Source organism: Triturus cristatus, chromosome 5_1 (assembly GCF_964204655.1).
Source record: "Triturus cristatus chromosome 5_1, aTriCri1.1, whole genome shotgun sequence".
NCBI lineage: Eukaryota > Metazoa > Chordata > Amphibia > Caudata > Salamandridae > Triturus > Triturus cristatus.
The window spans coordinates 166,762,469-166,774,968 of NC_140587.1; the positions used below are offsets into that span (position 1 = coordinate 166,762,469).

At 49.1% G+C, this 12,500-nt stretch overlaps 1 protein-coding gene across 10 annotated transcripts in view; it reads left to right on the forward strand.

The window, feature by feature from the left end:
* LOC146830539 (G protein-coupled receptor 4-like) overlaps positions 1-12,500 on the forward strand; it is a 210,481-nt gene that overhangs the window by 93,206 nt on the left and 104,775 nt on the right. For 2 of the 10 annotated variants that reach the window (XM_085604751.1, XM_085604752.1), the window contains exon 1: positions 2,605-2,810. The exons of 2 other annotated variants lie outside the window; for them this stretch is intronic. The gene's annotated coding sequence lies outside the window, so the exon portion shown is untranslated. Of the gene's footprint in view, positions 1-2,418; positions 2,442-2,604; positions 2,811-2,909; positions 3,049-6,714; positions 6,881-12,500 lie in introns of those variants that run through there. 6 more of the 10 variants (XM_085604755.1, XM_085604759.1, XM_085604760.1 and 3 more) reach the window with 5 other exon arrangements.

Here is a 12,500-nt window from a genome sequence, read left to right on the forward strand (position 1 = left end):
TCTGCCCGCTGCAAGGACACAGGGCAGGAGCCGGTTTAAAGCGTGTCTCGCCGGCCCTGCACTCACAGGCAGGGCGGATAAGCCCCCCTTAAAGCAGGGAAGCTTCTTAAAGAAGCCGAGCGCTGCGGCCTCGTGGCAGATGCGGCCGAGCTTCACCAGGATAGAGGAACAGCGACAAAGAATGGACCATTGAAATAGAATGGAATACACATTGGGTGCAATGCCATGATTAAATATTGTAAAATGTAAACGATTTCAGAACGTCGCGGGTCATACCAGCTCTTTTTCCAGTAAAATATTTTTGTATTGATCTTTAAAAGGCCAAAATAAATGGATCGAATACTATTTAGATAATGTCCAATCCACTGGAATGGATCCAGGGCACGCGGTGCCAGCGTGATTCTGTGACGTGTCTTTCAGATTCATCCCACTGTTCTTCCTTTCATTTAGTCGGGGTTCTTGCGGAGTTCAAAGCTACACGTTTAGTAGGCCCTGCGAGATGAGAAGCTGTGGTCTTCAGTTTTCACACAGATCTCTACAGTGGGGGCCATTAGTCCACTGAAGCATTTTACAGACAAGAGGCAAAGACGTGGCGAAAACGAATGGTCAGCCGGCCTAAGAGCGATGCTGAGTTCAAATAGATGCAGGACACAGATTGCTGGGGAAAGTTACTCATGGGTGAAATGGTTGCCAAATTGAAACTGTCGAGAAATCATTCTTCATATGATCTTTATTAAAAAGCTGATAGCTTTGTTGTCGACCACACCTAGCCTTCGTGGCTGTGAGTCTGTTGTTAGGGTCGTGTATCCAAGCACAGCGCCTCCTTTATCCGCCCCCCATCACTCCAAACAGTTACTCTCTGCTCTTCCCGGTCGTGAAGTGTCCAATTATGAAAATGTGCCCGTTACATACAGTACGTCACTGCCCGAAGCATACCGAAGGCCAATCACCTTTTTGATGTGTGATCCTTAGAATGCTGAAAATAAAAGGGTTTGGGTGATCGGAATGCAATATATGGTTATCACCTGTGTTCAATGCCAAACCTAGACTTTATTCCCCACCATGATGAAGAAGACAGTTTTTTGCTGCACCCTTTCAACCTCAGCACATGCATGGATTCACACACACACATACACTTATGAGCTTTAGAACTTGGTACAGATATTAACTAACCAAGAGGCACTATTTTTTACAACCGTAGAAAGATGAACAGTACTGTGCAGAGTGACTCTAGACCAGCGTTTTAAGACGTCCTGGAGTGTCTATAATACTGTATCAAGGTTGACTGTGTGCACAAAGCTGTATAGAGGCTGATCCTGTGCACAGTGCGGTGCCAGAGTTGGCAGGGTGCACAGTGCTGGACAAGAGCACAGAGGTTCAGTAAGGGGCCGCTCACCTGCTTCTCGCTTCTTGACTAACTGTACCAGGAACTGCTGAATCCCACCCCCTTCTGCCTCCACTCTCTCCACGCTTGTACTCCCACTCTTTCCTATTCTCTGCCGATACACCCTCACTCATGCTCTCCAAGCTTTCACTCACTCTCCACTGCTCCTTCACTTGCCTATAAAACTCCTCTTCTTCCTGTTACATCTTTCCCTATCTTCTCTCCATCTCTCTGCTTCCTCTCGGCTGTCCATTCCCATATCTCTCTCCTTCATCTCTCTGACTGGTCATTAGACCCGCCTGTCTCTCTCTCCACCAAGTCTCCCATACATCTTACGCGCTTGCTTTCTCCCTCCTTCCTCACCCTTTTACAATGTCCCACTCTCCCAGATCTCTTTCTATTACATACTTCACCCTTTTTACACTACTCCCTCCTTCTTGCTCATCCCTCTCCTAATTACACTTGTGCTTTCTCCCATCTTTATCTCCCCTTTATAGTCCCCTCCTTCTAACGTCTGCTCCTCCCTCTGCCCGCACCTTCTCTGGGCAGTATGCCCCCTTCACACACTATCCTTTCCTCCCATCTCTCTATTACCACTCATGATCTCAAATGTTCTCAGTTGGTCTTGTTTGTTTCCTCACCCGCGATATAACACTCATCCCCAACTTTCACGCCCTCCCACTTTGAAAACTCACCAGCCGCCACTGACATTAACACAACCAATGTGTCCGCTCTTTGTAGCGTTCAGCATAAATGCGTTCATGATTTTAATAACATGATGTTGCATGGTGTTTACTGGTACGATTTAGTGACGTGTACACACATATATGCACTATTTTGCTTTTCACTGTGGCTTTGGCACAGTCTCACAAAACCGTAAAAACTGCCCGCCGCTTGTCTGCCCGTGTGAGTTACCTACAAGCTCATTACAAGGTCTCGCTCTCTCAGTGCTTAATTTGGGCCGGGTGTACACGCATCTGCTGCGCGTCACTTATTGCATTGATGATTTTGATTTATTTACCGGACTCTGCGCAGAGTGTTGTTCTCGTCTCCCCAGGTGAGTGTTGCGTCTGTGAGCCTGAGCCAAGAGGAGATTCGTACGTTATGCTGATGGAGGAAGGGTTGCCGTAGGCGGGACACTGGGCTGGGTTTTGGGTCTGCGGGGGGTAGGGGCTGTGCGCAGATTTTTTTCAGATTACCACGCCCCCACGAGAGTCATCGTTCAAGTCAGTCTGACGACGTTGAACAATTGAGAGCAGGCAGCGGCCGCACCACACAGGCCTAATCCCTCCAAGTATCCTCCCCTGCTCAAAGAGGCGAAATCCGTGAAGGCTGCCAAAAAACGGGCTTGTGTGACACATTGTCGATTTTTGCTGCCTTTACATTTCAATGTATTCTGGCAGCCAGGATATCGATCCAACCAAAGGTATTATTGGATTGTCCTTTAAGTAAGGCCTTTCGAGTTAAGAAAGCTGGCGGGCGGGAAAAGGGGGGGGGGCAAGCCTTTAATCCTTTCAGCCCCTCTGCATCAGTGCTAAATTTGAGCCTAAATTGGGCGGCCGTGAGGTGGGGATACAAGCGGACTCAATACAGGTGTGGTTTCTGCTTTCCCAGACCTCTTGAGAGACGGGACGCCATGTTCTCGGGCTTTGATACGGATTCAGGTGAGGCTTTGATACGGATTCAGGTGAGGCTTTGATACGGATTCAGGTGAGGCTTTGATACGGATTCAGGTGAGGCTGTATACTCCACGCGGGAAGCTAGATTGAAATGAAAAGGGTGGTTGTGGCAATTATTAGCTTTTAGCGGAATGATTAATATGAGTTAAATTGTTTTATAACAAAAGAGTTGTGTCGGCGCATATGGGGCATTTTCTTGTGTTCCGATTCTTTGCAGTATGATGGTTTAAGGCTCACAATCTTGCTTGTATCTGGTGGAGTGACGATGTATGGGGGCATGCGTTGTGCACGTTTGGCTCATTATGAAGGAAAAAAGCCTCGCTGCTTTACAGTCGAACAAGCAGGACGGGTACACATGATGGTGGCTATAAAAAGGTAGCCTGGTTGAATTGTATAAGGCACCAATTTAAAAAAACCAAATCCTTAGTGTGGCATAATGTAGCATAGTTGTCAGCCAAGTGCTTACACATTCCCCTACTTTGTATGAAAAGACATCCATTCCGGGACGGTGAATTCCAACAGCTGAAATGCTAAATTTGAGCCGGTGGTGGGCAAGGGGAGTTGAAGTGATTTGCCCAGAATCACAGGATGTGGAGCCGAAGCAGAGATTCGAACCTGATTCCCCAGCTCCGCCCGTTATGCCACTTCCTCTCCCCACTTTCATGGTTAGTAGTTGGTTCTGTTTTAGGCGGCGCTATCAGGAGAAAGGGGCTGGTGCAAGCTGCCTCCTGACGACAGCCCCGGCACTTATTTTTTACAAATTAACCACTGCCCGACCCTACAGGGCATCTTGTACTGTGAAGGGTGGAGCAACCAGCAATTGCAAGTGGAACTCCGGCCGCCATTTTACGAATGAGAAATTACTAAGAGAATCTGTAATTTTGGCCCTCTAGCCCCTGGTTATTCCTCATTTCCCCCTCGTATTCGGCTCTTGTCCCTATTGGCAGTAAAATCCGGATTCATGGGGCCTCCTCACCGAGTCCCTCAGTGTCACTCTTTGGATGACAGGTTAAGGCCTCTCTTTCTTTGAAGTTTTGGAAGGAAGAAACCAGACCTCGGTGGAGCCTGGCTCCTAAGAGGGGGCTCTCCAAAGATGGTCCCCTAGGGTCGTGGTGCCCTAGGGCGACTGACCACGTACTACGGGCTCCTGCTTGTCACACAGGCCCGTGGTTTAAGAAGTGCAGGCAGGGACAGTAGTCTGCCTAAAGCACCCTTGGGTGTTTCTTCAATTAAACACCAGCGGCACAGGATGGCAGGTCTACAGCCCATCTCTGCGCAGTAAGAGGCAGCATTGTGCCAAAGGGTGACACAGCACCCGCTAACATTCAGAAATGTAAGGGTCAGGAGACACCACGTGCTCACTTCTGGTGTCCGGGGTGCACCACCAGTTCTGAGTAAACACTCCCTATGCTAATAGGCCTCTCGGAACTTGAGAAAATAGAAAAAGACATAGCTGCTTGTATGTGGTGCTTATATCTCTGTAGGAGGTGGTACCTGGGGTCATGGGCATGTACCACACTGCCAACTGCCCATCGTGATCACGAGTCAGCCACCAAGGGAGCCTGGGATCTGTTACGTCCTCCTGAGGTACCGAAAACCAATCCATGCTGGTTCTCTACTTACAAGGGAAGGTGCCAGCATCACCTACTCACCAGAGGGCTTCCCTGGGAGGTCTTTGCAGAGGTGCTATAGGGGTGGGGGGTCTGTTGCCTCTTTTCCCACATCCATAGCATGAGAGAGTCTACCTCTGCCTGGCCACCTGCAGCTACATGCAGGGTTTCAGGCGAAGGTCTCCCACGCGAGGAACACACCAGCCAGGTAGGCACATCAAAAGTTTTATAAAGAAAGAAAAATATAAACTTACTGGCCCAGCGAAGGAGTCACTTATAAGCCTTAGGATTGTTTAATGTCCACACGGCGTGGGGTGGTGCCCCCGAAGAGTAGAGCATCGCAAACATGTCTAGGATGTGTGAGACCCCTCAGGGGCCTGCTGGGACTAAAGTAATCCACCTGCAATGGGTAAAACGTTTCACCCTATGCCTCACAGGAGGGAGGATTGGTGACGCCAGAGATCGTGGGGTCTGTTTCAGTTTTCTACCAGGGCAGAGCTTTTGTGGGGTCTGGGAGTACGGTTGAGCTGATTGAATTTTGGCTTCAGAGGAGTTGGTGGGGAATCTTTTGATTAAAATGTGTGTGGATGTCAATGGAAGGTTGGTGATGGAGAAAGGGCCAGTGGTGAAGGTGTGCTAAAGCCAAGAAGTCTGGTTAGTCAACCTTGAAGCATGTCTTTTTAATTGCGGTAATAGACGGATACTTTAATCCAAGGTTCGTTTTTCACAGCTGATCAAATTGTGAATACCTTTTGACAAGGCCAGTCAGTCTGACCTTTTATAATTGTATGCCCTAAAGGATCTGCTGTAGACGGGGTCATCGTGGTTTTGGGGGTTTCGGTCTGCTGGCGCATACTGTTGAAGGAGCTTTAGGTCATTAATCCAAATTGAGTGCCTTTTCCAGAATTTTAGCAGCGAAAGGTAATCTGGACATTGCTCGGTAACTCTTAGTATCCTTAGGGTCCAGAGTAGGCTTCTTCAGCAGGAGGGACATTGATTCCCGCTTCCACTTAGTAGGGAAGACACTTGATGAAGTACAAGGGTGAGCTGCTCAGCTATCGTTACTCGCACTAAATGCAAGATTGACGGATGACCGTGATCAAACGCAGACCCTGGTATAATAGTTCCAAGAAGACCCAGGGCCCTTTCCTGAGAGCAAGGGGTAAAATGATCCAGCGCGGAGTTGTTGGGTTGGCTGCCTTGAGAGCAGAGATGGGGACCAAGTGCCTTCTCTGGACAAGACCTGTTAGAAATGTTAGAAAATTAATGGTAAACCCCTGACCCCTCGGATTGGAAACATTCCGCCGACCTATTATAAAGCTCCCGCGTCGGAGCAATAGGCTGATCATTATAATAGTTGGATGGAAATGTGACAGTCGTAAACAATTCTTTCGTAGTCTTTGGGCAAGCATTTTTCCTCCTTGAAATATTTAGATATCTCCACCGTAGTCAGTTTTTTTTTTATACTCCACTAGTGCTGCTTTGGATTGCACTTTTTACCCTTCTTCAAAGCCAGTTCTCCATTTTCTTTCCAGTGCCGTACATTTTTTGGGGGGTTTTCTTTTAACTCCAGGGAGTACCATGGAGCAGGACAAATTTTCCAAGAGCATTTAGTCATTTATGGCGGTGCCTCTTGGTCGAGGCCGAGTCTAATCAATTATTCAAATTAGCCAAGGATGCCAAGGGGGGCGAGGTTGTCCAGCCGAGGGGCGGGAGTACCTGCCAGTACTAGGACACCAGTGGTCACGGAGAGTACCCGGTACAGCTCTGTCCAGCAGCCATAACGGGTAAATCCAGAGGCCGCCACAGAGCTCCGAAAGACAGTCTCTCCTCTATTTTTAGGGGATGGTAACTTATATGAATGTATTCGATACAAGTGTCCTCTCTGGGGTAGTCTCAAGGATTACTGAGTGCATCTCTTTCCGGGCCGACATGTCTCATTGAAGTGTCTGCTGCACACCCGATGGTGCTTGTTGCCTCACACAAGGCCAAGGTCGGTAGAAAGTTTGCTTAAGAGGCAGCCCCCGCCCGCTATGCAAACTGACTGACTGCTCCTTCACCTGACCACTTCCAGGAGAAGAGAGGCCCGCGTGCGGTGAGTGCTGTGACATGAGAAAGGGAAACAAAAAGCAACAGGCAGCGGGGCTCGTGCGTGGTGTCATACCCGGCGGAGCCACCTACAAGGGACCCTGTGGAGCTGAGCAAAGGTACGTCTGGGGCTGTGAGTGAGGAGGGGCGCGAGGTGGCAGGGAAGGGCGCCGCTACTTCTCTGGAAGCAGGGCGAGAGGGGGCACGCGACGAGGTGGGATTCTACACGCTTCATGTGATAAATGAGTCATATAAGGTCTAAAGGACGCAGCATCTTCAAAGGCAATAAAAGGAGGTCTGTTTAGCTGCAAGTGTAAGTGCAAGAGTGAGGGCTGGGGGCTAGGGACAACACGTCTTACCGTATCGAAGGGCACGGTGAGTCCATACGCAGGATGTAGGTAGGCAATCCATACACAGTGCATTGAGCCGGAATGCCTATGGAAGGCACAGTGAGTGCATATATAGGGAACAGTAAGTCAGAATGTGCAGCATGCTAACACCATATGCAGGGCGCAGTGAACCCGTATGCATCGCACAGCCCACATGCATCGCACAATCCATATGCAGCAACAGGGAGCGACCGTAGGTAGAGCATGGGAGTTTGTTCGTATTCGGGGTACAGCGAGTCCATGTGCTGAGTATGAGAGTTTGTTCATATTCGGGGTACAGAGAATCCATGTGCTGAGCATGGGAGTTTGTTCATTTTCAGGGTACAGCGATTCCATGTGCTGAGTATGAGAGTTTGTTCATATTCGGGGTACAGAGCGTCCAGGTGTAGAGAATGGGAGTTTGTTCATATTCGGGGGACGGGGTGTCCATGTGTAGAGAATGGGAGTTTGTTCGTATTCGGGGTACAGAGCGTCTATGTGTAGAGCATGGGAGTTTGTTCATATTCAGGGTACAGTGCGTCCATGTGCAGAGCTTGGGAGTTTGTTCATGTTCGGGGTACAGAGAAGCCATGTGCAGAGCATGGGAGTTTGTTCATATTCGGGGTACAGAGCGTTCATGTGCAGAGCATGGGAGTTTGTTTATATTCGGGGTACAGTGCACCCATGTGCAGAGCATGGGAGTGTTTTCCTATTCGGGTACAGTGCACCCATGTGCAGAGCATGGGAGTGTTTTCCTATTCGATTACAGTGCACCCATGTGCAGACCATGGGAGTGTTTTCCTATTCGGGGTACAGTGCACCCATGTGCAGAGCATGGGAGTGTTTTCCTATTCGGGGTACAGTGCACCCATGTGCAGAGCATGGGAGTGATTTCCTATTTGGGTACAGTGCACCCATGTGCAGAGCATGGGAGTGTTCTCCTATTCGGGTACAGTGTGTATATGTGCTGAGCATGGGAGTGTTTTCCTATTCGGGTACAGTGTGTCTATGTGCTGAGCATGGGAGTGTTTTCCTATTCGGGTACAGTGCACCCATGTGCAGAGCATGGGAGATTGTTCATATTCGGTGTACAGACTGTCCATGTGCTGAGCATGGGAGTTTGTTCATATTTGGGGAACAGAGTGGGCAGTTTGTTCATATTCGGGTTACTGAGTTTCCATATGCACAGCATAGGAGTTCGTTCACATTCGGGGTACAGAGTGTCCCTCTGCAGAGCATGGAGAGTTTGTTCATATTCGGGGCACTGAGTTTCCATATGCACAGCATGGGAGGTCGTTCATATGCAGGCTTCAGAGTGCGCCTCTGCACAGCATGGAGAGTTTGTTCGTATTCAGGGTACAGAGTGTCCATGTGCACAGCATGGAGAGTTTGTTCGTATTCAGGGTACAGAGTGTCCATGTGCACAGCATGGAGAGTTTGTTCGTATTCAGGGTACAGAGTGTGCCTCTGCACAGCATGGAGAGTTTGTTGGTGTTCAGGGTACAGAGTGCGCCTCTGCACAGCATGGAGAGTTTGTTCGTATTCAGGGTACAGAGTGTGCCTCTGCACAGCATGGAGAGTTTGTTCGTATTCAGGGTACAGAGTGTGCCTCTGCACAGCATGGAGAGTTTGTTCGTATTCAGGGTACAGTGTGCGCCCCTGCACAGCATGGGGAGTTTGTTCGTATTCGGGGTACAGAGTGCGCCTCTGCACAGCATGGAGAGTTTGTTCGTATTCGGGGTACAGAGTGTGCCTCTGCACAGCATGGAGAGTTTGTTCGTATTCAGGGTATAGAGTGTGTCTCTGCACAGCATGGGGAGTTTGTTCATATTCAGGGTACAGAGTGTGTCTCTGCACAGCATGGAGAGTTTGTTCGTATTCAGGGTACAGAGTGCGCCTCTGCACAGCATGGAGAGTTTGTTGGTGTTGAGGGTACAGAGTGTGCCTCTGCACAGCATGGAGAGTTTGTTCGTATTCAGGGTACCGAGTGCGCCTCTTCACAGCATGGAGAGTTTGTTCGTATTCAGGGTACAGAGTGTGCCTCTGCACAGCATGGAGAGTTTGTTCGTATTCAGGGTACAGAGTGTGCCTCTGCACAGCATGGAGAGTTTGTTCGTATTCAGGGTACAGAGTGTGCCTCTTCACAGCATGGAGAGTTTGTTGGTGTTCAGGGTACAGAGTGTGCCTTTGCACAGCATGGAGAGTTTGTTCGTATTCAGGGTACAGAGTGTGCCTCTGCACAGCATGGAGAGTTTGTTCGTATTCAGGGTACAGAGTGTGTCTCTGCACAGCATGGGGAGTTTGTTCGTATTCAGGGTACAGAGTGTGCCTCTGCACAGCATGGAGAGTTTGTTGGTGTTCAGGGTACAGAGTGTGCCTCTTCACAGCATGGAGAGTTTGTTCGTATTCAGGGTACAGAGTGTGTCTCTGCACAGCATGGGGAGTTTGTTCATATTCAGGGTACAGAGTGTGCCTCTGCACAGCATGGGGAGTTTGTTCGTATTCAGGGTACAGAGTGTGTCTCTGCACAGCATGGAGAGTTTGTTGGTATTCAGGGTACAGTGTGCCTCTGCACAGCATGGAGAGTTTGTTGGTGTTCAGGGTACAGAGTGTGCCCCTGCACAGCATGGAGAGTTTGTTCGTATTCAGGGTACAGAGTGTGCCTCTGCACAGCATGGGGAGTTTGTTCATATTCAGGGTACAGAGTGTGCCTCTGCACAGCATGGAGAGTTTGTTGGTGTTCAGGGTACAGAGTGTGCCTCTGCACAGCATGGAGAGTTTGTTGGTGTTCAGGGTACAGAGTGTGCCTCTGCACAGCATGGAGAGTTTGTTCGTATTCAGGGTACAGAGTGTGCCTCTTCACAGCATGGAGAGTTTGTTTGTATTCAGGGTACAGAGTGTGCCTCTGCACAGCATGGAGAGTTTGTTCGTATTCAGGGTACAGAGTGTGCCTCTTCACAGCATGGAGAGTTTGTTCGTATTCAGGGTACAGAGTGCGCCTCTGCACAGCATGGAGAGTTTGTTGGTGTTCAGGGTACAGAGTGTGCCTCTGCACAGCATGGAGAGTTTGTTGGTGTTCAGGGTACAGAGTGTGCCTCTGCACAGCATGGAGAGTTTGTTGGTGTTCAGGGTACAGAGTGTGCCTCTTCACAGCATGGAGTTTGTTCGTATTCAGGGTACAGAGTGTGCCTCTGCACAGCATGGAGAGTTTGTTCGTATTCAGGGTACAGAGTGTGCCTCTGCACAGCATGGAGAGTTTGTTCGTATTCAGGGTACAAAGTGTCCTTGTGCAGAGCATGGGGAGTTGACATTCAAGTTACGATATGTCTAAACGATGACATTATGCAATTATGTACACGACTCCATACTATGCGGCCTGCATTGGCTTGCAATTACACCTAGAGTCAATCTCAAATAATATTACCTGCCCTGCGACGCCGGCCTCCGCTTGGACCTCCCTGTCACTTGATAATAGAGCTACACACATCCTTTTTAACTTTAGGAGGTGCCTAGGACCCCATCTTTTCCATCTCTTCTGGAAGTATTGAATCTCCTCCTCAAAGATGGCTCATGTATCTGTGTTCATCTAACAATTAATTGACACACATCTGAGCCCGATTGTGAGTTTGGTGAATGGGTGCTTGATCACAAAAGGGGTGGCTGTCACATCTACTTTATTACAAGTGCATTATACCCTGTTTGCTCTCATGTTATATTTACTTCTACAATGTGATTCAAAGTGTTATTTGTAAACCACTCTAATACAGTTTTACTGCAGGACTGCTATCTAACACTGTTAAATAATTAGAGCATATGACTAGATTAGATGCCCCCATCACCCTGACCATCTGAAGGTGTGCAGATGTTAGCAAATACCTCTTAAGTAAGTTCAGTCTACAATGGATCAATTGTATTACTACAGGTGCTGAGCTGGCCATCTAGAATCCATCTATTTTGTAGAAAGTCCAGGGCCAATCTCCAATCCCTCGCAGTCAGGGAAGTGACCCAGGTCTGATCACTGACCTGGAACCCTGGATGGTTCTCCAAGGTTTCTTCCACATCTAGATGAGGCACGAACTGCGTACTTGGATAACATGACCCCAAGGTGTATGTTCCATGCTAGCCCTTGTCTTTTCCTGACCAAACTATGAAATTGACGTAATTGTCCCTAAATATTTTTTCATGCCCCTCCCTGAAGTAAACCCGGATCCACAGGGGCCCAGAATAGCCCCCCGCATATCCACCAGAATTATTGATCAGGTAGACTAAGTGATTATAGGCATTCCATGTTTTGAGGGAATAGGTTGCAGGAGCGGTCACTCTCCGTACCGAATAGTACAGTTTTCTTCAAAGTCTGCAGGTGAAATACCCAGATATGTGGTATTCATGCAAATCTTGGACTTGTGAGGGGTTCAGTAATCTCTTTTCACTACGGAGTACAACGCTGCATGTTCGTTTCCATCGCTGGATAGAGCGGGGCTCATTCTTTTTCACTACAGAACCCACCTGAGCACATTCCTCCCGTAATGGAATGACACAGAGCCCTCTCCATTGCCGATTGCAGGGGTGCAGGTTGGTTGCATCAGACACTTTGTGAAACTGAACATGTGGTTGTTCTCTGCGACTGGAAAGTACCTTTTTTGCCTGTGCGGAGAGTGCAGAGCGCCGCAGCCCTATAAAGGCTTCTCTGATAGACATTGGGATGGATTCGCTCACTGGTGCACTTCCGTTATTTGTACCAATGGACGTCATTGTGCTCCCGGGTCAGCGCGAGAGCACACTGCCTGTATTTGTACTGGTGGACATGTCATTGTGTGTGCCCGGGTACAGGCAGCGCGCTGGTGCAATGCCCTCATTTCGTTGTACAGGTGGTGGACATTTCATAGCATGTGCCGGGCACAGGCAGAGCACGGGTGCACTGCCCTTATTTTTGTGTATGCCCGAGTACAAGCAGCGCGCGGGTAGCACTGCCTTTATTTGTGTGTGTATGCCCGAGTACAAGCAGAGCAGGGGTGCACTGCCCCTATTTGTGTGTATGCCCGAGTACAAGCAGCGCGCGGGTAGCACTGCCCTTATTTGTGTGTATGCCCGAGTACAAGCAGCGCGCTGGTAGCACTGCCTTTATTTGTGTGTATGCCAGAGTACACGCAGCGCGCGGGTAGCACTGCCTTTATTTGTGTGTATGCCCGAGTACAAGCAGAGCACGGGTGCACTGCCCTTATTTTTGTGTATGCCCGAGTACAAGCAGAGCAGGGGTGCACTGCCTTTATTTGTGTGTATGCCCGAGTACAAGCAGCGCGCGGGTAGCATTGCCTTTATTTGTGTGTATGCCCGAGTACAAGCAGCGCGCGGGTAGCATTGCACTAATTTT